Source organism: Monodelphis domestica, chromosome 3, assembly GCF_027887165.1.
Source record: "Monodelphis domestica isolate mMonDom1 chromosome 3, mMonDom1.pri, whole genome shotgun sequence".
NCBI classification, from domain to species: Eukaryota; Metazoa; Chordata; class Mammalia; order Didelphimorphia; family Didelphidae; genus Monodelphis; species Monodelphis domestica.
The window spans coordinates 29,031,636-29,057,896 of record NC_077229.1 but is presented as its reverse complement, the minus strand read 5'-3'; positions in this window follow the sequence as shown (position 1 = coordinate 29,057,896).

The window sequence follows — 26,261 nt, the reverse complement described above, 5'->3', positions numbered from 1 at the left end:
ATTAAAGGGGAATCTGAATCTCTGAACTGAGATCCCTTGATCTCTCTAGCAAATAAGCCTTGCTTCTTAAGCTCTAACTGAATGTTTTCAACAGAATTAAGTAGCTGCTATATGCCAGGCATTGAGCTACATGCTAAAGATGCTAAAACAGGAAAAAGCCAGTCCCTGCTTACCCTGGAGGAGCTTACAATCTAATGGGGGAGGGACAGTGCAAACAAATAAATATATACTAAACAAGCTACAGACAGGATAAATAGGAAATAATTAACTACCATAACATACCATAACTAACCAGGAGGAAGAGGAGGAAAGTAATAATAATAATAATAGCTAGTATTTAGATAGCCTTTTCATGTTTGCAAGGTTCTTTACAAATATTACTTTATTTGATTCTTGCAATCACCCTGGATGGAGGTGATGTTATTTCCCTCATTTGCCATATGAGGAAACAGAGAGAGAGAGAGATTAAATGATCTATCAAAGGTCAGACAGTGAGCATCTATGGGTGGATTTGAACTCAGGACTTCTGGTTTCAAGGCCATTAGTGCCACCTGGAAAGAAGGGAGGGAGAAAGAGGAGTGTCTTCTCTGTTATGGACACAGAATGGTACCTTAGGCATCTCTCCCTTCTAGGGAACGAGGGAAGAAGGTTGAGGATGGTAGTCAGTCCCCTTTTTGGGCAAATACTCTCAGAGTGGAGTCTTGAAGGATGAAGAGGGTTCAGTAAAGCAGAAGGGAAATGGGAGGGCACCGATCAAAGAAACACTGGCTCTGAGGACCCATCTAATACCATCTGCACCTGGACAAGAATTCTCTCCTGTAAGATTAAAATTAATATCCAATGACTCCAAGTATTATATTTTATAAGATTTATGAATAACCACCTGAGTAAAGAGGAGGTTCCTGAAAGTAGCAGGAGGGGAGAGGCGAGAAGGCGGAGTTACAGAAACTTTTAGCTACGAAATGTAAGGGCTTAATGAAAAGGAATGCTGGGAAATGTAGTTCAAGGATACAAAATTCTAATAACACACTCTGTAACATACTGATGGGGCTAGGGAGATTTTCCTTAAGTGGTAGCTGGGTGGTGCAGTGGATAGAGCCCTGGACCTGAAGTAGTTGCGTGACCCTGGATAAGTCACTTCACCCCCTTTACCTCACTTTCCTCACCTGTCAAATGAGCTGGAGAAGGAAATGGTCAACTATTCCAGTATCTCTGCCAAGAAATCCCCAAACAGGGTCATGGAGAGTTGGAAATGACTGAACAGAAACAAATTTTACTTAAAGATCTCAAATCGGGGTAGGGGGTGGGTAGGGGAGCAATCTCTTTTCCTTCCTTCCTTCCTTCCTTCCTTCCTTCCTTCCTTCCTTCCTTCCTTCTTCCTTCCTTCCTTCCTTCCCCTCTCTCTCTCTTTCTCTCTCTCTCTCTCTCTCTCTCTCTCTCTCTCTCTCTCTCTCTCTCTCTCTCTCTCTCTCTCTCTCTCTCTCTCTCTCTCTCTCTCTCTCTCTCCCCCACCCCCAAGGTGGCCCATTCCACTTCTAGAAAGCTGAAATATGGCTGAAATCTCCCTCTGAAACTTCTCCCTGCTTGTTTCTAGCTATACCCTCTACCCTTCAGATGCCAGCATGAAGGCGGCTCTCCCGTTTTCTCAAAGTCGTCTGTTCTCCAGATTTCAATAGTGTGGGCTCGCTCAAGGCCCTTTACCAGTCTGGTTGCCTTCCCTTAGGTCACCTCCAGTTCCTCATTTTATTGTTGTTCAGTTGTTTCAGTTACGTTTAACCCTTTGTGACCCTATTTGGGATTCTCTTGGCACTGGAGAGGTTGGCCATTTCCTTCTCCAGCTCATTTTACAGATGAGGAAACTGAGGCAGACAGGGTGAAATGACTTGCCCAGGGTCACAGAGTTAATAAACAAAGATGGGAAGCCAGAACTGAATTCTACTTCTTCCTTCCACAGTTCTTCCCCTAGGTCAGAAGGGAGGCCAGAGTATGGAGGGCAGAGGGTGGGGAGACCAGTTTAGCTAAGGGTTGACTCAAGAGGAGCAGAGAGAGTTAAGGGCAAAAGGACAGGCTGGAGCTGAGTTGTAGAGGAGTGAGGCAAGGGGAGAGATGAAGCTGGGGGCAAAGTCCAGATGAAGAAAGACATAATTCAAGATTCCTAAAAAGCCGCCCACAAGCCCTTTAGGAGAAAATCCATCCCATAAACCAGCTTGGCATTTGTTGCTGTGCTCAGTGTTCAGTTGCTGTACTCAGGAGACATAAGAATGAGACTCCTCACTGTCCCCTCCAAATTCATGGGATTGATGGGATTGATGGCAGGATCCAGGGCCAGGGGGTCAATGTGTGACCCTAGGCAAGTCACTTAACCACAATTGCCTAGCCCTTACCACTTTTCTATCTTGCAATGGTGTTACTAAGACCATTAAGGGCTAGTAAGGGTTAAAAAAAAAAAAGACCAAAACAATCATAGGTCATCTAGTCATTCCTATCCATTAGTATCTTAGAGCAGGGAATGCTGGGAGCCCCTTAGTCCAACCCTCTCCTTGTATAGTTGGGGAAACTGAGGCTCCGAGATTTAACCTGCTCAAGGTCCCACCTTGAGCAGTGGCTGAGCTGGGGCCCAATGGCCACCAATGGCCTGGTGGTTCCCAGGCCAGAGTTTCTGCCTCAAGTCACTGCCTCCCACAACTAACCCAGAGATCCTTCCCCTTCCTCTTTTCAGAAGCTGAAGGTCTAGAAACACATGAGGCTGCTGCAGGGAAGCTCATCTACAAGGCGGGAGTGTGCGCCCTCTGGTGGTCAACACATGAGATCGACATCCCATCCACCCCTGACCAGGAGCCCCGCCTGTGACACTCAGATGAGTTCCCCAGCCTCTGCCGGAAGACACTACTGAGACGTCACTCTCAAGCCCATTCCACTCCGGATAACTCATTAACAAGGAAGATTTCTCACCAGCCAGCCCAGATTCCCAACTCCTCCCCTGGCCTTGGCTAAGTAGAACAAAGCTAACTAACCTTGATCCCTTCTCCACACAGGGCAGCTCTCTAGTCCATCACCACCTGCTCCATCCTTCTCTTCCTTTGGCAGATCCCAATATGGTCCTATCTCAAGGTCTTGGCCACCCTCCCTTGAAAGCTCTACAGTTCTCAATGCTCTTCCTTCCTTCCTTCCTTCCTTCCTTCCTTCCTTCCTTCCTTCCTTCCTTCCTTCCTTCCTTCCTTCCTTCCTTCCTTCCTTCCTTCCTTCCTTCCTTCCTTCCTTCCTTCCTTCCTTCCTTCCTTCCTTCCTTTCTTCCTTTCTTTCTTTCCTTTCTATTTCTCTCTCTTCCTCCCTCTCTACTGCTTTCTTTATTTTTTCCTTTCATTTTTCTCTTCCTTCTTTCATTCCTTCCTCCCTCCCTCCCTCTCTCTCTTTCTTCCTTTCTATTTCTCTCTGTCTCTCTCCCTCTCTCTGTTGCTTTCTTTCTTTTCTCTTTTCATTTTTTCTCCTTCCTTCCTTCCTTCCTTCCTTCCTTCCTTCCTTCCTTCCTTCCTTCCTTCCTTCCTTCCTTCCTTCCTTCCTTCCTTCCTTCCTTCCTTCCTTCCTTCCTTCCTTCCTTCCTTCCTTCCTTCCTTCCTTCTCTCCTCCCTCCCTTCCTTCTTTCCTTTCTTCCTTCCTCCCTCCCTTCCATATCTTCTGCCTTAGAGTTCATACTAAGTTTTGGTTCCAAGGCAGAAGAGTAGTAAGGGCTAGACAGGGTCACATAGCTAGAAAGTGTCTGAGACTAGATTTGAACTCAAGACCTCCCACCTCCAGACCTGACATTCTATCCACTGAGCCATCTGGTTGCCCTAGCAGTACTATTTCTAAACTCTGACATCTAGAACTGAATATGGTACTATAGACAGGGTCTGACCAGAATAGGAAACAAAGAGACTGTCAGTTCCCTAAGCCTGAATACCATAACTAGTTATTTCAACCACTCTTCATATGGAGGGACCTCAAGGCTCCTCATCTTGTCCAGAGGGTGGCCCCTTGGACTTCACCAGTTTATAAATGTCCTTTTTAAGTCTAGGTGGGGCTGAGGCAAGGCAGAAGACACCATGATGATCACCTCCTCTTTCCCAGAAGTCATGTCTCTCCTAATGAGCCCAAGAGCCCATGCATCTGGGGCTGCCACATCACCCTCCTGACCTCTATTGTGCTCATAGTTGCCTAAATCCTCCTCCACAGACTTCTCTAGTGAGCCCTTGCTCTCTGGTCATGCCTCTCCCACCTTGGACTTACAAAGGCAATTCTATTGAACCCAAGCTTTTAAAATATGCATTTCCCACTAAATGTCAATTCATTCAATTGATCCCTATGCTCTAACTTGTCATGATTCCTTTTTCACTTGAATGATTAAAGGTAAATTAGGATAAGCTAATACCAATATTATGAACTAGTTTTAGGTTAAACTCCTTCAAAGAATTAGAACACATAAGTGTTTTTTGGTATTGAAAATAACCAAATTGAGGAGGAGGGGGTGGAACCAAGATGGCGGAGAAGGTACACAGGCCCATTTGATCTCTACCAAATCAACCCCTGTAAATGATGCTATAATGCCTCAAAATGAACTCTAGAGCAACATAAGACAGGCTGAAATAATTTTTTAGCCCCAAGCAACTTAGAAGGCTGGCATAAAAGGTCTAGTACACTAGAGTGGAAACAGAGTACAAAGCAGCAGCCTAAGGCAGATCCCACTATGGCAAAAGGCCTTGGGGGCAGCAGCCAAGGCTTCAGGAGCTCTCAGCCACAGACCATAAGTGGGGTTGGACAACTGATCACAAGAAGATTACAGGAATCCCTTTGCTGGCTCTGCCCAAATGTAGAACCAGGTCACAGTGTGGGGATGATATCTCATCAGCATGATGAGGAACAAGAGCCATATCACACTCCTTGCTTGCTGCCAGAGGGGAGCAGGGGACCCTGGTTATAGTTCCAAACCTGAAAAAAGTATTTGTGGTTACTCAGAGACCAGAGCACAGGTCAAGGGAGTATTAAACACACCCTTGGAAGAACTGAAAACTTATAGATCCCCAGAGCTTATTCTGAAGGCATTTATACAAAGAACTGGAAGTTTAGAACAGTGCTTTCTTCACCACAAGCACAGAGCTTAACGTTATTTTTTTTTAATTAAAAGAAAAGAAAAAGCCCAGAAAATGAGCAAACAAAAAAAAAAAGGAGAAATTCAACAAAGGAAGTAATTTTGATGACAGAGAATAGGAAAAGCATGAACTCAGAAGACAACAAAATCAATACAACTACATCTAAAGCCTTTAGGAAAAATGTGAATTGCTCTCAAGCCTGAAAAGAATTTAACAGAGGAGCTCAAAAAGGATTTTAAAAATCAAATAAGAGAGATAGAAGAAAAGTTGGCAAAAGAAATGAGAATGATATAGGAAAACCGTGGGGAAAAAAGCCTACACCTTGGTAAAGGAGATACAAAAAGTACTGAAGAAATTAATGTCTTAAAAAAACAGAATAGGGGGTAGCTGAGTAACTCAGTGGATTGAGAGCCAGGCCTAGAGATGGGAGGTCCTAGGATAAAATCTGGTCTCAGACACTTCCCAGCTGTGTGATCCTGGGCAAGTCATTTAACCCCCATTGCCTAGCCCTTACCACTCTTCTGTCTTGGAAGAAATACAGTGTTGATTCCAAGACAGGATAAGGGTTTAAAAAAAATCAGAATAGGCCAATTGGAAACAAAAGGCACAAAAATACACTGAAGAGAACTTTTTAAAAAGGCAAAATTGACTATATGGAAAAAGAGATACAAAAACTCACTAAGGAAAAGAACTTTTTAAAAGTAGAATTGGCCAAATGGAAAAGAATGTACTCACTCAAGAAAACCATGCATTAAAAATTAGACTTTAGCAAGTGTAAGCTAATGGTTCTATGAGACATCAAGAAATAATCAAACAGGGGGCAACTAGGTGTCTGAGTAGATAGAAGCCAGTCTAAGAGATGGGAAATCCTGGGTTCATATCTGGCCTCAGACACTTCCTAGCTGTATGACCCTAGGCAAGTCACTTAAGTCCCATTGCCTAGCCCTTACTGATCTTCTGACTTGGATCCAATACACAGTATTCATTCTAAGATGGAAGGAATGGGTTTTTTTAAAAAAATAAAAAGAAACAATCAAAGAAAGTAAAAAAGAAAGAAAGAAAAGTCAGAAGAAAATTTGAACTATTTCATTGGAAAAAACAACTGACCTGGAAAATAAATCCAAGAGAAAAATCTAAGAATTATTGGACTACCTGAAAGCCATGATCAAAAAACCAAAGAGCTTAGACATCATCTTTCAAGAAATTATCAAGGAAAAATACTCTGGTATTATAGAACCAGAAGGTAAAATAGAAATAGAAGGAACCCACCAATCACAACATGAAAGAGATCCCAAAAGGATAACTCCCACTGAGGAAAATTATAGCCAAATTCTAAAACTCTTACATCAAGGAGAAAATATTTCAAAAAGCCAAAAAGAAGCAATTCAAATATTGTACAGCCACAGTCAGGATAATGAAGTTTTAGCAGATTCTGCATTAAAGGATCAGAGGGCCTGGAATATGATATTCCAGAAGGCAAAGGAGCTAGGACTTCAACCAAGAATCATGTACCCAGCAAAACTAAGCATAATCTTTAGGAGAAAAAATGAGTTTTCAATGTAATAGAGGACTTTCAAATATTCTCAATAAAAAACCAGAGATGAATGAAAAATTTGACTCAATTTATATCTCAAATAAAAATATTATATTTAGGAGATTTATTGGGGATCATTAGAAATAAAAGATTAAAGAGAATACAAAATAAAGACCACATACTCATGGCTGATCAGGCAGTTCAAACACCCGCCTTACTCCCACCAAGCTCAGGACAGGAAGTAAAGAGACAGGACCCTCCATATCCCCACCTAATATCCCCTGTCTACAGGAAGTATATAACAACAGGAAGTCAGTGGGATCCCAGGAAATGTAGTTCTTTTTTAGGGTAACTGATTTTCAATTATACAAGATCCAAGAAAAACATAAAAAGGTAAACAAGAAAAAAAATCAAAAGACATTCAATAAGGTTAAACTGTTTACATACCTAGATGAGAAGATGATTCTTGTAATTCCAAAGAACTTTATCATTATTGGGGCAGTTAGAAGGAGTATACATAGACAACGGGCAAAAGTGAGAATGGAATATGATGGAATGATACCCAAAAAATTAAGACATGAGAAAGAGGAAGGCATTGGGGTGAGGGAGAAGGAAAAAAATAAAATCGGGTAAATTCTCTCACATAAAAGGGTCAGGAAAGAACTTTTACAGTGGAGGGGAAGACATGAAAGGTGGGGATGGGAGCACATGAACCTTACTCTCATCAGAATTGGCTCAATGAAGAATATACATAATAAATTGGGTATATAAGTCTACTTTAATGGCTTTACAAGAATGCATGCCCTTTGATCCAGCAATACCACCACTAGGGTTATACACCAAAGAGATAATAAAAAACGGTTGTACAAAAATATTCATAGCTGTGCTCTTGGTGGTAGCAAAAAATTGGAAAATGAAGGGGTGTCTCTCAGTTGGAGAATGGATGAACAATCGTGGTTTACAATGGTGATGGAATACTATTGTGCTATAAGAAATTATGAACTAAAAAAAGAGAAAGAAAACTATAGACCAATCTCCCTAATGAATATAGATGCAAAAATCTTAAATAGGATACTAGCAAAAAGACTCCAGCAAGTGATCAGAAGGATCATTCACCATGATCAAGTAGGATTCATACCAGGGATGCAGGGCTGGTTCAACATTAGGAAAACCATCCACATAATTGACCACATCAACAAGCAAACCAACAAGAACCACATGATTATCTCAATAGACGCAGAAAAAGCCTTTGATAAAATACAACACCCATTCCTATTAAAAACACTAGAAAGCATAGGAATAGGAGGGTCGTTCCTAAAAATAGTAAACTGAGGTAACCACTGAGTATTGAACAAAATCTGTAGCACAGGTTTACAACGAGCTTTTGTTTACATCCAAACAATAGTTAAAATACATATTTTGGCAGCAACTCTCATAACAATTGTAAAATTCTGAGCAAGCATTTTTCACATATATGTCATTTTCAACATCCTACCCACTCTTTGGCTACTGTGTGCCACAAATATCTTCATACAGGTCAAAAATGTAATCAAAATATCAACCAACAAATCCCCAAAACTCGTGGGAGGTAGCATCAGTTACGTATCACCCAACTCATTTTATCACTCTGGACATGGAGTGTTTGCAGTAATATCCCACGGCTTCAAGCAAGCATCTTGGTCAGACAGGGCTGACAACGTTCGCTGGCTGGAACACCTTAAAACCTCCGAAATGTACAATTAAAATGCACTCATCTTTGAGTTCTATCACACGGTGATGGTCAACCTTTTGTGGTCCCTATTTCAGTTCCTTAAGTATCAGTGCGGAACAATTATAAGAACCTCTTTCTCCTTCCTGTGAGCAAGGAAGGGGTTAATAGCTTATGAGCAATTGATCCTAAGGCTGCTTGGCTTGATTTAGATTTTATTGCTTAGCAACCTTGTCCCATCCTTCTTTTTTTTTTTTTAAACCCTCACCTTCCATCTTGGAGTCAATACTGTGTATTGGCTCCAAGGCAGAAGAGTGGTAAGGGCTAGGCAATGGGGGTCAAGTGACTTGCCTAGGGTCACACAGCTAGGAAGTGGCTGAGGCCAGATTTGAACTTAGGCCCTCCCGTCTCTAGGACTGGCTCTTAATCCACTGAGCTACCCAGCTGCCCCCGTCCCATCCTTTTTTAACCAGTGAGTTTACTATAATTTAAAAGTTTGAATGTATCAAACCCCTTTTCATGATAATTTACTCTCAATGGATTTCAGTTTGAACCCCACAACTTCCAAATAACTCTGATTAAGTCCTTTAGCAATGTTTCAGTGTGTAACCAAGCTGAAGTGCAAAGCATTTCCTGTACTCCTCTCAAACCTCTGTCTAAAGTAGAATAGAGTTTCCAATGAATAATGTTTGGAAATGATCAAATAAAAATTAAAAAAAAAGTAGACTCCAAAAAATAAATAAAGTAGAATAGAACCTTCAATTTAGTTTTCTTTTAACTCAAAATATTGCTGCATTCCTAATTGAATTCCATCAGTATTATTCCAGAATTCATAGTATCAGGTAGTATCTCTATTCATTCCTATTATTGAAGTGGAGCACTTCATAAAATAATCCAGACACCCCAAAATTCAATGATTAACTTATATATATATATACATATATATATATATAATAGGTTATAAGACATAAAGTTATTTCCTTTCACATACAGGTTCTTATTTGGCAATCAAGCAAACCTTATCATAGACACAGTTATTCGTAGAGGTCAGTGATGAGTGGACAGTCCTCAGGTTTGTCCTCAGGGGTCGGTTTCTTCCACATGTACTTTATCACTTCTCCCTAGTTAGCTACATGTTACCTGGCATTCCAGCCTGACTCTTTGATATTCCTGAAATTCCTTTTGTTTCCCGACCCTCCTAATTCTTATATTTTGGCTAATTATAGTCCATTCTGTGGCCTGCCTACCTGCTTGACCTCCTGGCGGGAAGGGGACTGGGTCTGTTTCCCAAGAAGAATGTAGGAAGGGATAGATCTACTTCAATTTAGTTGTCCTCTCTTATTGGGAGACTACTTCATTATTTCTTCTGGCTTCTCTTCTGTACCATTATTGTAAGTAGAGGAAAGGCACTAGACTGTATTTAATCCTCATGACAAGCCCTCTCGATTTCAGGGCTGGTTAAATTTGTCTTGTTAAGGACATACAGATTGCATATCATAAGCCCTTAACCTTTTTAGGTGGAGCAAATATAGTACAAATGCACACATCATTTATATCTGAATAGGTTCATCTCTAGATCACAAATTCCTTTCTATGCATTTTAAAATAATTCATATAACCTTAGTCAAAGAAAATACTGTTTAGCTCAGTACTAGTATTATGAAATCCTATGCACAGATTAACCACTTTGAAAGCTTCTTCTGTTACATGATTTCTAGTTCTTACAGCACATGCTTTAAAATAAAACTGAATTGAAAGATTCCCAATTTTAAATTCTAGAATAAGTTTTCAACAACACAACAGCTTCTTCTGGATGACTTTTGCATCTATAGAGTAGCCATACCATTTCTGTCCTCATAGAATAAAACATTTCTTCTCTGTGTCAGGCAATCACATTTGGACAATTCTCAAAAATTCACTGAAGCCATTATGCATTGCAAGATGTAACAAAACAACCCTCTAACCATGAGTTTTTTGTGCTCAATAGGATCTGGCTAACATTTCACATGTACTGACAAACAGTAACCACAATACATTACATTTGTACCATATCAAAATCATTAGCAATCCTCCCAAGTTGAGAATTAATTTTAAATGAAAATTGCTAACAGTGGAGCAAAAAAAAATCTCCCTTTTCTGCTCAGAATTTCTCTCTTTTGCTCCCTTGGGGGCCCATCCAAGGGAAGAAAGAGGGAAATATCATTGAACAGGTATTTGCTTTTGTCCTCTGCTGAGGATTTTTGACAGTGGAAAGTTCAAGCTTGCAACTCCACCATTCTTTTCACATAGAGACAAGACTGTGACAAAGACAAAGACAAACAGTAACATACAAAGCTGTGACAAGCATGCTTTGAGAGAAAAAAAATAGATGTTTTTAGGATCCATTCTTAAGAAAAGAAATATATTTGCAGGGAGAAACTTCATTAAAACAGTTTCAGCATACTTGGGGAAGCTGTGGTGAGCTAAGCCATCCGATTGGCTGAGCTGACTTTCTTGTTCCCTATCTCTCTCTGAACTGATCTTATCAAAAACTGACTCTTTTTTGACTGAGATTTCTTAACAAAATGCTCTTGGAGTATTTGGACAATTGGGTTGGAGGTGGGCTGTTTCCTGAGGCTCCCTGGTTTTCTCAAGGAAGGAACTTTTAAATCTCCTCCTATTCAGACTCTCTCTCCTGCTTAGGAGCTTGCTGCCGGAGCAGGCACAGCCCCTCCCCCATAACCTACCCCGTTGAGATGCAGGTGGGGGAAGTGGAGGAACAGCCACTACATTCCCCGCCTTACCTTCATTCCCAACTTATGGGCACGGGCTTTGAAGTCCAGATAAATGGCTCAGGACCAAGTCCAGGGGGACTGACTGCCCCTGGCCCATGACTGGGATGGAGGAAAGGATCAAGGGCAAAAAAGAAGAGGAAGAGAACAAGACAGAGCAGTGTTAGGCAGAGTGCCAAACAGAGGATTTTTCTGTGGTTCAATAACAAAGAGAACAAGATAGACAAACAGACAAATGAAGAATTCTCCTTCAACTCCCTCCTTTTACTTGTCCTGTGCCTACAGTGCACAGTGCCCATTCATTTAATCTGTGTCCTAGTGCGTCCACTATGGGACTTACCTTGTCGGGGACTTAAACCCCAGTCTCAGGGACTTGAACCCTGGACCACCAGAGACTTGAACTCTGGTGCCCCCGACACAATGTAGGGGCAGAGGGACTCAAACCCCCTCAAGTTCCAGATGAGATTTCAAGGCACAGGACAATTCTCCCCACCCGTCTCACCGAAATCACTTCCCACCTTTCCTGACCTGATTTCTCTCGGAAAAACAGAAAATGCGGATACTTGGTGGTCCACACTCAGAAACAAGTGAGGATTAGGACTTTTCCCTGGGGGGCTTGGTATAGGACAATCCCTACAATGCGGGGGTACGGGATTTCTTGTCCACTAAGCCTTATGTCCAACCAGAGTCCAAATCCCCTTATACACATTCATACAACCATTCACACTTCCCCAGTCTCACCTCTTGAGAACTGTCACAGGACCTGGAAAAAGAGCTTCCCTTGTCATGGTGGTCCTCAGGGGATTCACACAGACGAGCCCTTAAATGTTAGGGTCCGAGTTGCAGACCACCCAAGGAGCACACGAAGATGATGCAATTCAAGCAAGGGAAAGCCTTTATTACTAGCACACTATCACTAGCATGCTAGGGGAAAGCTCAGCAAAGCAGTTCCGTCCTCCCAGAGTTGGGACCCTACATACATACTTCACAATATTACTTAACCTGGATGATTATTTAAACCCTAGAGCACTTTATGGCTAGTTATTTCACTGAAATGTTGCAATAGTCCTGAAACACCCTATGGTCAGCTATCTGCTGAAATGTTTGCAACTGGGCAGCATAGCTGGAGGATGTGTTTATCAGATGGGTTGGAGGTCCTGTGCCCTTTTTCCTTTACTTCAACCCCCATTGCCTAGCCCTTACCACTCTTCTGCTTTGGAACCAATATTGATTTTTAAGATGGAAGGTAAGAGATTAAAAAATTAAATTTAATTAAATTTAAAAAATCTCTCCCTTCTTTCCATGTTCCCTCCTCCCTTTCCCCTCCCCCTCTGAATTGTCCTGACTGATGCAATGTGTCACATCTGTTCCTCTTTGCTTTGTGTCATCATTGTGTGTTCTTCCCTATAGACTGTAAGTTCCTTCAGGGCAGGTATTGTTTTTCTTTTTTTCTTTTTTTTTGTATTTGTATCTCCAGTACCTAACACAGATCCTGGCACAAAGTAGGCATTTAACAAAAATTTATTGATGACCATTCATGGGCAATTTGGCCACTGCAGCCCCCTTTATCCAAGTTATTCATAAAAATGTGCTCAAGCACAGGACCTCCTGGAAAGCTCCTTCCCAGGTACTGTCATTAATGACTACAGTTTAGGCACAGTCAGTCGACTAGCATTTATCAGCCTCTTTCTTGTCTGTGTCAGGAAATGTGCTAAACTACAAAGAAAGGCAAAAGACAATCCCTGCCCTCAAGAAACTCACAAGTCAATGGAGAGACGACATAAAGGCAGCTAAACAAGATTAATTCAGGATCATCTCAGAGGAAAGCACTAGGGAGGACAGGGAAGACTTCTAGAAAGGAGGACTGGCTTTAGCTGAGATGTGAAGGAAGGCAGGAGGCAGAGATAGGGAGGGGGAAGTTCCAGGCACAGGGGGCCCAGAATCTACAGAATTATCCCAAGCACCATTACTCCAACTTTTCCACAAGAAAAGCCCAAGAGACTTTGCCAGATGCTTTGCTGGCATCCAAGTAGACAATATCTCCAGCATTCCCCCACTTCCTTGTGCATCTGCAGCAACGTTGTCACGAGAAAAAGGGTTAGTTTTGCATGAAGAGTTCTCAATGAAATCATGCTGGTGCTTTGTGGTCACTGCTTTATTTTCTAGATACCAACCAACCCTTTAATGAACCATTGTAGAATTTTGCTGGAAATTGAAGTCAAGCTCATTGCTCTAGAGTCAGCAGATTCCATTCTTTCCTATTAAAAAAAAAAACCAGGACATTTGTCTGCCCTTAATCCTGGGGCATCTCTCCTGTTCTCCAGAGTTTTTTATTCATTACAATATTTTAAGTTTTTATTGATAGTCTTTGTTTTTGCATCACCGCCATTTCCCAGTGTGTCCTGCTTTCCCTCTTGCCTCTTGGATAACCATCCTTCATAACAAAGAATGCAAAAAGATCTTTTCAAAAGTTCAGCAAAACAAACCCAAACATCAACCAAGTCTCATGTGATATGTAATGTTCTAAGGTATAGATTCTCACTTCTGCAAGAAAGGAAGGAGATGCATGCACATAGCTCTTCCTTGGTGCCAAGATTAGTCATTTTAATCTTTTTAAAATACTCACCTTCTATCTTAGAATCAATAATAAGTATCAGTTCCAAGGCAGGAGAGTGGTAAGGGCTAGTCAACTGGGGCTAAGTGACTTGCCCAGGGTCACACATCTAGAAAGCATTGGAGGTCAGATTTGAACTCAGGACCTCCCATAATGTATAAATGGAGATTTTGAACCTTTGGACTTCAAACCCCAGAAGTCCTTTAGTTTTCCCCAAAATTCCCTTTAATCTCTCCTGTGCCTCCACATTTGCATGGTCACTATATTGTTTTATAGGTTCTGTAGCTCCTCCCTCTCACTCTCTACTCTTGCAACCCGAGTTGAATTAGGTAGCTTTTCTTTACTTTAATTATTATTAATAAAACTTTTAAAAGATAATACTTAGCTATTGGATATCAATTTTAATCATTACACATAACTAGGCTGGTTCTCCACTCTCTGAGTCACCAACCTGCCCCTTGGTTATTATGACTGAACAACATTTGATTTCATTGGTTTTATTGTTTATTTTTATTATCTTCTTTTATTACTCTTTTCATTTACATTGTAGTAGCCATTACCAGTGTCCACTTCACTTTTGTTATGAGTAAAAATTAATCTTGGAGGTTTATACTATAAAGCTTCCTCAGAGGGGAGAGAGAAGCTTTAAGGTAGGAAGATAGAGAAAGGATAGAAGTTTTAGATACCACAAGGGGGATGATGGAGTCAAATTAGAGATATGAAGTGGCAGGAATGAGTAACAAATGCATGCCTTATTAAATGTCAATGAGCCACAGCCAAGTTCCGATCAATGGACGCTTCTGAAGGCTCTTACCAGTCCAGAGATCCAGATTCAATACCACACAGGTTGGAGAGATGATAGAGAAAGATTAGAGATGGAGCCTGGCCAAAGGCCAGGCTCCAGCAAGGACAGGCATCAGTGCGAGCTGGAAGGGAAGAAGAGCAAAGAGAGAGTGAGGTGGAGCTGGCTGGGCCATATTTAATCTCTTTGATATGCAAATATACACAGTACACAGGGATGATCATCATTGGTTAATGACAAGATATAGGTGTGGTTTCTCTTAACCAGGTGATCACAAAGAAACCTGTGTTCTGGCCTAACCTGGGAGAAGCTGGGGTCAAGGGTCAGAGGCTTTCCCAGCCACATGCAATACTGAGCATGCTCAAGATTGAGCATGCTCTCTTCTAAGGCAATCTGTACATACCAACTGTTTCCCTTGCCCATAGCTAGGGGTGGACTGCTACATACTAAATGTATAAGCTTTTATTAGCAAAGAGAGAGAAGGAGAGAAATAAGATTTCCAGCCCTTCTAACTTAAGGTAAAAATCTGGTCCTGGATTGCAGCCAGTACAGGTTCCCTCCATGCTACTGATTTGCCAGAGATAAGAGCCAGATAAGAGGGTTCAGAGAAAGAGCCAGAACAAAGAGCAAAGTGAGAGCCAAAGAGCCCCAAACAGCTTCCTGTGCTGGCTTTTTAAACCTCCCTATTGGACCCCCTCCCAGATCCTCCTAGATCCTTCGATTGGCCAACAGCCTACATATATCCTATTTCCCAACTTCCTGATCTCAGTGGTGTTGCACAGACTTGTGACTCTGTGACTCCTCTATCCATCCACTGGGGTGAGTCTTCCAGGATTGGACTTGATTGGAGGTCCCCCAGATAGTTTATTCACACACTTTGAATCAGTTGATATATATCTTCCTATGCTTCTCTGAAGAGGTCACTAGAGGATGCCACAGTGTACAGACCACTAAGGCTGGATTCAAGAAGACTCATGTTCCTGAGTTCAAATCTGGCCTCAGATACTTCCTAACTATGTGGCCCTGAGCAAGCCACTTAAAGCTATTTGCCTTAGTTTCTTTATCCATCAAATGATCTAGAAAAGGAAATGGCAAACCACTCCAATAGCTTTGCCAAAAAAACCCCAAACCCAAATGGGGTCATGAAGAGTCAGGTGTGGCTAAAACAACTAAACAATGACAAAAAATGTTGCAAGACATTTATGGACCACCATTTGTTTAGCTGTTCTCTATACTGATGGGCTTCATGATCTAAGATATAGTGGCTTCTTAATCATAGCCCCCAGTCTTCAGTATTCTAGCATGTAGTTCATCTGGACCTAGTGACTAGGCCTCACTAAGGGCAACTAACTGCTCTTTGTTATATACTTAAGGTGGACATCAACTCCAAATTGTGTTTGTTCTCTATTCATTCTCCTTTCCAATTCAAAGTTCATTCTCTTTGACATAGGAAACAAAAGCAAAATTAAGGTTGGTCAGCTCTGCTTTCTTTCTGTCATTAGTTATCAAGGTCTCATCTACTCTTTTCTCTGGGATAGCTTTTTAAAAAGCTATATATTTATATATAATGTATTATGTATTCATGTAAAATACTTTTAAAATCTAAAAATTAAAATTAAATCTCAATAATGAAAATGTTATATTTTAAGGGATTTATTAATGATCATTAGAAATCAAGGAATAAAGTGGATACAAAATAAAGATCACATGTCCATGGGCTGGTTAGCCATTTCAAAATCCCTGAGCTTAGCTTACCATGCCATCATGCTGGCTACAAGCCCAAGAAAAGAGCCCCAAGAGGACCACCCACTTGCTAATATCCTCTGTCTACAGGAAGTACATAATGACAGGAAGTCAGTGGGCTCCCAGGAAATGTAGTTCTTTTTTAGGGTAACAGATTTTCAATTATACAATATTTACATATAATATGCATGCAATATTTATTTATTTAATATGTATAGATTTCTATAATGTGGCCAAATTGTATGTCACACACCTGATGTGTGACTGGGATACTTTTTGTCCATCTGATCTCTAATATAGCCCAACTACAATATTGCTTTGATTTCTGCCTCCATTGATATTGTTTGCTTTGTTTAATAAATTTTATTGGTATTTCTTGGTTCTTACATTTCATAGTTATCCCCAGTAACCCTTTTTGTCCCCTTCTCAGAGAATCATACCATATGAAAAAATAATTTTAAAAAATCTTACCTTCTGTCTTAAAATTAATACTAAGTATCAGTTCCAAGACCAAAGAGAAGTAAGGGCTAGGAAACTGGGGTCAAGTGATTTGCCTGAGGTCACACAGCTAGGATGTGTCTGAGGACAGATTTGAACCCAGAACCACCTATCTCTAGGCCTGACTCTCTATCCACTGACTCACTTAGCTGCCTCCAACATAATATTTTTGAAGAGAGGAAAAACATCAGCACAAATGATCAAAACATTGAAAGAGTTCAGAAGTCTGTGCAATGTTTAATTCTTATGGACCTTCCATCTCCTCAAAAGAGTGGATTGGGGGTGAATTCCCATTTGAGTCCTACTTGATCTTTATAATTTTGTTACATTCCCTTTGGGTGTTTTGATGTATCATTCTTTCCATTTACATTGTGGTTCCTGTGGATATTGCTTTCTTGGCTCTGCTGGCTTTACTCTGCATCTGTTCAGGTAGATCTGTCCATGCTTCTTTGTATTCATCATCCATATAATTTCTTACAGCACAGTAATATTCTATGTTCACTATCTTAATTTGTTTGGACATACTTCAATTGATGTGCATCAATTCTCACCTCTAAAGGTGTTAACTCTCCTCCTAACCCTAACCCTAGGAGGAGAGTTAACACCTTTAGAGGTGAGAAGCCAGCAAGATGCTTGGAGAGCTCTACCCTTTTTTCTAACTCAAACAGCCAGAAACTTGTGAACTCTTCACACACTCAGAAATGTGTGAATCCAATGGTGTGATTCCTAGGAGGAGAAATGCCACCTTCAGAGGATGAGAGGTGTGACAATTTTGGAAACTGATTGGACCCCGTGACGAAGGGCAGGAATAGGAAATCACCATAAAAGCCACAAAATCCTTGGGCTGGCAGTGTGGTATGTGACCATTAAAAGAGTGGTTTTCATGAACTGTGACTGCAAAAATATGGTTTCAAGACAGTGTCTTGCATTAAATCAAAAATAAAGTGGTCGCCATGGGAAAAATTCCCAAATATGAAATACCCAAGTCAGCTGGGTTTTATGGAGATTTTAATTAATACAAATAAAGGAAAGGGAGAGAAACAGAGTAAGAGGGAATAGTAGGAAAAAGCCTAGGCCAGCCTAGGCTTTAAGCTTTAAGAGAGACCAGTCAGTCTTTAATCACTCATCACAAGATCCTTCCAAGCAAAACTCTAGTGTTCAGAGAGACCCTCCAGTTTAGCTCAGGAAGCTCCACTTCAGATTCCAAGGCTGCATTTTTCTTCAGAGGCCTTCTGGCCTCCTTTTAAAGAGAATTTTCTCCTATGTCACCTCCCCTAAGTTTTCACATCTACCAATCACAGTAGACGTTTTCACAGGAGTGACAATTCTTAATTCACATCTTCTTTAGTTCTCAACTTCTCTGGGTAGACTAAAACTTCACACCTCTTTTGTTAAGCTTGTCCCTTGCAAGTTTGCAAGTTGCTTGACCTTTTAGTGATTAATTTGACTTTCATAGGTACTTAGCACCCTTTTGTATTAGATCTAAAAATAGACCTAGCTTAAGTGCTTTTGGCTTTACTTTAAGTATGGGTTAAGTACTTTTCATTGTTCAGTAAGGAGTTTACAACTTTATCTTCCCCTAAAGTATGCTTAAGTATGGGTGGAGTAATGTTAGAGTTCTCACATTCCTGATCAAATACCTTCATTGTTTAAAATGGGGAATGGTCCTAACCAAATGTTATAAAGTAGAGTCTGAGAATTTTTAAGATTCACAAGTCTGAGAAATTTTAAGATTCACAGGTGAAGTTGAGTCACACAGAGAGTGTCTCCTGGAGATAGTCTTTGAGGAAACCTCACTGGAGATTGAAGGGTGGATCATGACTTCAACTTAGACTCTGACTCCTGGACTACTTGGTTGGGTGAGTGAAAAGGCTGACTGACTCCCTTCCTAGTTTCCTAAGAGACTAGCTTCCATCTTAGAGGAGGCCACGTGATTACTCACTACCAGCCCTCCTGGCTGAGGACTAGTATAGGTATTTTCTCTAACCTCTTTCACATTTCTCTACTTTATTGTTTCCCCTCTATAATGGTAAATAAACGGTGTCCAACCATTAAATTTAGCCTTTACAAAGCCCAGCCATGAGCACCGAATGTTCCTCCAGCTATTTAAATTTTTCATTTCCTATATCTCTGGTTTTTTATAAGGATATAGTGACTTCATAATGAAAGGAGAGTGAGAGGTAGGACAACTCTTTATTATCGTCATTGGGTACTCCTGCACATTTACACAACTACGAATGCCAGGATATAAAGAATGAAGTCTTTGGTTCCTTCCTCCTGCCCACTAAAAGCCCAAGGCTCCTTGGAGATTATCATCAGAGGACCAAATCACCATTGTGGTTCAATGGGGGGAAAAGAGAGATAGTCAGCTAGCCAAGAGGCTGGAATGACCAGGGGAATTGCTAGAATGAAGAAAATACAGCTGAAGGGTAAGAATGAATATATTTTATTATCATCAGTTCAATTAAACAAACATTTAGTAAGCACCTGTTATGTACAAAAGACTGGTGCTACAAAGACAAAGAAGCGAAACTATCTCTGCCCTCAAGGAGCTTACATTCTACTGAAGGGAACATGCAAGCAACTATGTACAGACAAGATAGAGACAGGAGAAACTGGATGTTATTAAGAAAAAAAGGCACTCAGATGAAGGGAAGTAGGAAAAGACTTCCTGTAGAAAGTGGGATTTTATCTGGGACATAAAAGAAGGAGATGTGAAGTGACAGCATTCTAGGCATTGGGAAAAGCCAGACAAAACACTCTTGTCTTATTTGAATAACAGCAAGGGATAGGGCAGCTACATGGCTCAGTGAATGGAGAGCCGAGCCTGGCGATCTGAGGTACTGGTTTCAAATTTGACCTCAGATGCTTCCTAGCTGTGTGACCCTAGGCAAATCACTTAACTCCACTTAAGTCTAGCTCATACTGCTCTTCTGTCTTGGATCTCAGTTCTATTAGAGAGGTATTACAGGGAATGCCTTCTCCCCTTCCCCAGCCCATATCAGGAGCTGGAAGCAACCTTACAAGTTATCTAATTCAATTCCTCTCTTTGTACACAGGAAGAAACCAAGGCCCAAAGATGGGCAGAAACTCTCCAAAGTCACCAAGATGTGACAAGGAAATCACTTTAAAAGACTGATATATATTAATTTAAGGTCGCCAAGGAATTCAGCTATGTAATTCCTAAATGAAAACTCAAGTCAGCAGTCAATCTTTTATGGAGTTTAATTACAACAGGAGGAAGAAAGGAATTAGGGATAGAGAGAGAGAAAAGGGAGAGAAGGGAATAGGGCTTAAATACCCCTTCTGTTTAGGCTGGGCCAAAAGGCCCAAGCCCTTAGATAGCTGGGGCAAAGAAAAGAGATCAGTCCCTATTACTCACGTGACCAAAATGGAGAAACAGTCTCAGAGGCCCCCACCTTCAGCTTCCTTCAGAGCAAGCTTCTCAGAGCACACTCCAACCATTCAGACAAACTCCTCAACCACCTACCTCTGAGTCTTCAGACCCCTCTCTCTTTAAGGAAACCATCCAAGTTCCCTCCTCTCAGTTCTCCCATCTACCAATCACTGTCCATCAATTTCCCTGTGCCAATGGAGGCTCTAGCTTAACCCAGGACCGCCCAGAGGTCTCTGGCTTTGCACATGTCTGTTGAAGGTCATATTTTCAAATAATTAAATCTTTGATCCTTTGCTACAGCCCTTCCTAAATCCTGTTAACCTGAGTAGGGTAGAGATTGGAATAATTAAATTTTGATCTATGCTGCAGCCCTTCCTCAATCCTGTTAGGACTGAGTAGGGTGGAGATTGATTCCAAGTATCTCCATTGTATCAATTCTAAAATCAATCATGACTCAAAGAAATTCCTGTTCTATGCTTAAGCCTAGGTCAAAGTCCTTTCCATTGTTCAGCAAAAGGTTTCTGTCCTAAAGTAATCTTAAGAAGGGAGGAGGAGGAAACTCTCATGCCAATGGGGTTCACATTCCAATAGCCAAGACCCACTATCAATAGGAAATTTTTCAAGTATGAAATTTCCCAATGGTGAAATTTCCAACATTTATAAGTCTAAGAAATTTTGAGGTTTACAATCCCCCCTGATGATCATTGGGAGACTAGTCTCCCCATTGATCATTTAACATAATCAATTTTGTAGTTCTAAATTTACTTCTAACTAAAGATATACACAATATTCAATTTTCTAAGAGAAATTAGAATAGTGAGAGAGGAAATAGAAAAGAAAAGAAAGCAAAACCAATGTTTTGCTAGGCGCATTGACAGAAGGCCAAATTAGGGGCAGTCCCTTTGGCATAAATGTGTACAGTTACAATAAATGTTCAATCAAAAGTTCAGTCCAATCAATCACATCCAAAGTTCATTCTTGATCTTCTTGATGAAGTGTAGGTTTTTGGCATCTTTCTGCAACAGTTCATTCTCTGGATATAAAAATTTCAAGCTTCTTTCTTGAAGATCTTTTCTCAAACAGAATCAAAATCTTTGAATTTTTTTTCATAAAAGTAAAATCTTAAACAAAATTCTTGGATTTTTATAAAAATACAATCTCAAACAAAAAAATTCAAAAATTCTTAGATTTTAAATTAAAATACAATCCCCCCTGAAGTAAGTATTAAAAAAAATATCAAGTTTAGCTCAGAATGCAATGTTCAGTTATGGGGGTGTATGTGTCAATTATCAAAAGAATAGAAAAATAATCAAAAACAAGAAAAATTCAAAATAGACCTTGTATAGGTCCAGTTTAAAGTAATTTCTATCCCACAAGTATGTAGGACAGAATGCAGTAATATTTCACTTAGCCATTTGTAGCCAAGACTACAGGAAGTTGCCATAATATAAGAAGAAAAGAATTAGAATTCTATTTTGATGGGGAAATGTCATTCCCTTGTCTGATTTTTTCCTCAGGGATATAGGGAGCCAGCATGATAGTCAAGCTTTGTACTTGTTTGAGTACTTCGAAAAGAGTGTAGATACAAGGAAGTCCTATGACTTAAACATAAGTTAAGCGTCGCAACCTCGAGTCTCACTTTAATATTTCTGGTGTGCTCTATTGGCACTATTCAGGTTTAGTCTGTGCTCCTTGTTTTTATCCCTTTTCCTGGAATCAGACACAAACATTATCACAGTCCTATAATATTTTATCAATAAATGGCAGGTTCCCATAGTTTAAAGCTTTTAGGCATATATTGATATTATAGCAAGAGTATATATATTAACTTGTATTACTGCAGGGAAAAATAATATTAATATTAATTATTTGTACCTTCAGTACAAAAAATGAGAAAAAAAATCAAATATTCTGATCAAAAAATAAAAGAAAAGAAATAAGAAAAAATAAGAAAAAAAATCAGTAATTCAATATATTCTTGAAAAAAAAACAGCATCCATTTGTCTATGGATTATTATCTCCAATTCATATGATAAGATAGCGTCACAATTCATATGATAGGATAGAGTCAATCAGTCTCAGCAGAAGATGCTTTCTTCACATGTGAGCAGTGAATCCAAGAGTCTCTTTCTCCAATCTTTATAGATGTTGGAGTAGTTAATAATATTTGGAATGGTCCTTCCCATGAAGGTTGAGTTGCTCCAGTTCGCTTGAAATTCTTGATATAAACTTTATCTCCTGGGTTCAGGTCATACAGAGAAAAGTCTAATGGTCCGGCTTGTACTGCAGCTCCAGATTCATGAAGTTCACATAGTTTGTGCTGTAACTCCTGTATATAGGAAGCAATAGTAATATCTCCCCCTAATAGCGATGTATAAGCCGGGGAGAAAGGCTTAGCCTGTATAGGCGGATGTCCAAAAAGCATCTCAAATGGTGAAATATGTAAATCTCCTCTAGGCCTGCTTCTAAGATAAAATAGGTCCAGAGGGAGAATTTCAGGCCATTTTAAATGGGTCTCAGTGCATAATTTGCCAATCATAGTCTTAAATTCTTTATTCATCCTCTCCACTTGGCCTGAGCTCTGGGGGTGATATGGAACATGGAATTTTGGAGTTATCCCCAAGCAAGAATATATTTGATTTAAGACAGAATTGGTAAAATGACTCCCTCTATCGGAGTCAATACGTGTTGGTAGGCCAAAATGAGGAATAATTTCTTTTAAAAGTATCTTTGCAACAAAATCTGCTGTGGCTCGGGTCATAGGAAATGCTTCCGGCCATCTGGTTAGTTGATCTACAATTACTAGACAAAATTTATAACGTCCAGCCTTTGGCATTGTTATGAAATCTATCTGTAGATGTTCAAAAGATGTGTAAGCCAGAGGACGTCCCCCAAAAGCTTTTCCACGATATGCATGTTGGTTATATGCCTGGCAGATAGGGCAGGCTGAACATACTTTAGAGGCTATAGTAGTTATATCAGGGGCTATCCATACTCTCTTGACAGAGTCAACGGTGCCCTGGGTGCCAAAATGACCATTTTTATGAATAGATTGACAAATTTGGTTATAGAAACTTCTAGGGAGCAGGGGTTTTCCTTCAGATGACACCCGTACTCCATTAATTTGTTTTGCTTTAAATTTTTGTTTCCATTTTTCCACTTCCTTTTCATTATAGGAAAGTGATAAATTTAAATTATCAGTGGTTGTTAATGTTAAAATTAATCCAGGTCCTTCTATGGCTGCTAGTTTTGCAGCGGCATCTGCTCGGTCATTTCCTCTAGAGACAGGGTCAGAGCCACCTGTATGGGCAGAGCAATGAACTACAGCTAGAGCTTTAGGCAGTTTGAGAGCAGAAAGAACTTCATTAATAATTTCTGCATTAGCTATGGATTTTCCAGCTGAGGTTAAAAATCCTCTTTGGAGCCATAACATCCCGACTGAGTGACAAATGCCGAAAGCATATCTAGAATCCGTATAAAAAATTGTTGCCTTTTTATCCTTGGCAATTATACAAGCTTGTTTTAGAGCTATGAGTTCTGCTCCTTGAGCGCTAATGTTAGAAGGTAGTGAAGCTGACCATTCAGTGGCAAATTCTGAGACTACGGCAGCTCCAGTGTAACGTATGCCATCCCTCATTAAAGAGGAACCATCAGTAAATAAAATCAGATCTGCATTGTCTAAGGGAGTGTCCAAGAGATTATCTCCAGGCTTTTCTGCCATGGACACTAATGTTTCACAGTTATGTAATGGTTCTCCTGAAGTAGGTAAATCTGGAAGCAAGGTGGCAGGGTTAAGAGTTGAACAGCGTTTCAAGGTAATATTTTCACTATTTAATAAGGTTATTTCATACCTTGTAATTCTCTGATCCGAGAATGCCTGTGTTCTATGTTTTATCAATAATGCTTCAATCTCATGTGGGCACATTATTGTTAATGGACATCCCAATACTAAATCAATGGTTTTTGTTACTAGTAAGGCTGTAGCAGCTACTCCTCTAAGGCATGGTGGTGCTCCTGCTGCTACTGGGTCTAGTTGGGCAGAATAATAAGCAATTGGGCGCTGAGAAGGTCCCAAAGTCTGAGTTAACACACCAGAGGCTACTCCTCTTCGCTCATGCACATATAAAGTAAATGGCTTGTTGTAATCTGGGATGCCTAGAGCAGGGGCAGACATGATAGCCTTTTTTAAATCTGATAGAGCTGACAAGTGTTCAGGCTCTAATTTGAGGGGTTCAGGAACAGAATCCTTTGTTAATGCTATAAGGGGTTTAGTGATTTCCCCATAGCAAGGAATCCATTGTCTACAAAACCCGGTTGCTCCTAAAATTGCTCTCAGCTGTTTCTTAGTGGTAGGAGCACTCAATTTTTGAATGTTCTCAATTCGTTTTGGAGAAATATAACAAGCACCCGCAGTCAAGATGAATCCCAAATATTCTACTTTTTGGAGACACCATTGAACTTTATCCTTAGAGATTTTATGTCCTCTTTTGTGCAATTCCAAAAGAAGGTGTTTGCTATCTTCTTGACATGTTTTTGCATCTGTTGAAGCCAAGAGTAGATCATCTACATATTTGATTAACTTGCTATTTTTGAATGTTATATTGTCTGTGTCTTGGCTCAAAATTTGCTCAAATAAGCTTGGACTTTCGACATAACCCTGTGGCAGCCGACACCAGGTATATTGTGAGCCCTTCCAGGTGAAAGCAAAAATATGCCTGGAGTTTTCATGTATTGGTATGGAAAAGAAAGCTGAACACAAGTCTACTACTGTAAAGTATGTAGCTGTGCTAGGAATAGATGAAATAATAGTATGTATGTTAGAAACTACAGAGTGTCTCTTTATAACATGATTATTCACTGCCCTTAGATCCTGTACAAATCTATAGATGTGCTTGCCATCGGGCCCTTTTTTTGGTTTTTTAATTGGCAGGATGGGCATGTTGTATTCAGATTTGCAAGGGATTATTATTCCCTGTTCTATTAATGAGTTAATAACTGGTGTAATACCCTCAATTGCCTCCTTTGAGAGGGGATACTGAGGGATAGAAGGAGGTGGGCTAGATTTAGTTTTTATCTGCACAAGAACAGCAGATTTAAGTAAGCCTACATCAGAAGAAGATGTGGCCCAAAGAGACTCCGGTATATCTTTAGGTATTTCAAAAATGGAAGGTTCTTTTGCCTCCTGGTTTTCCAAGAGAAGTACAGGGAGTAAATTTAAAGATTCCTCTGGTACTTCTAATGATAATGAGCCATCTGGGGAGCAGGTTATTGTGGCTCTGAGTTTGCATAGAAGGTCCCTCCCCAGTAAATTTAAAGGGGAGTCAGGCATCAAAAGGAAGGAGTGTTGTACCTCTAGGGGTCCTACAGACACCATTCTAGGAGGAAGTCTTTTAACTCTTTGGGTTATTCCTGATACTCCCATTACATTCTCTGAGCCAATAGAATAACATTGTAAATCAGGTGTTCTCTTTAATACAGACCAGGAAGCTCCGGTGTCTAATAGACAATCATAATAGGTGTTACCCACCTTTAAGGTAACATGGGGTTCATTAGTATGGGGAGGGCAGTGGATAGGGACAATGGGTAGTAGGACATCAGGGTCTGGGAAATCAAAGGTTGTATCCTCTGATTCCTGTGCCCCAGCCCCCCCCCCTGGACACCATCATTGTGTTTGGGATATTCCTTGGGCACCCCCCTGAAGGGCACCTCTCTGAGGGTCATTAGTACCTTGAGTATTTTTTGGACGAGCGCCATTTCTCATATATTGTTGTTGTTCATTATCATTATAATTTTCTTCAATTTGAGCATTGTCATTAATTTCCCAATTCCTATTTCTATAATTCTGGTTTCTAAAGTTCTAATTTCTATATTCATTATAGTTATTTCCATAGTCATTATTATAATTTCTAGAATTCTGGTTTCTATAACCATTATCATCATTTCTATAGTTATTATTTCTAAAGCTATTATTAAACTGTGTATTCCTTCCAATCATCTTAAGAAAGGTTCTACATTCCATCATTTTGTGGCCCTTCTTCTCACAGAAGTAGCAAGTAATGGATTGATAA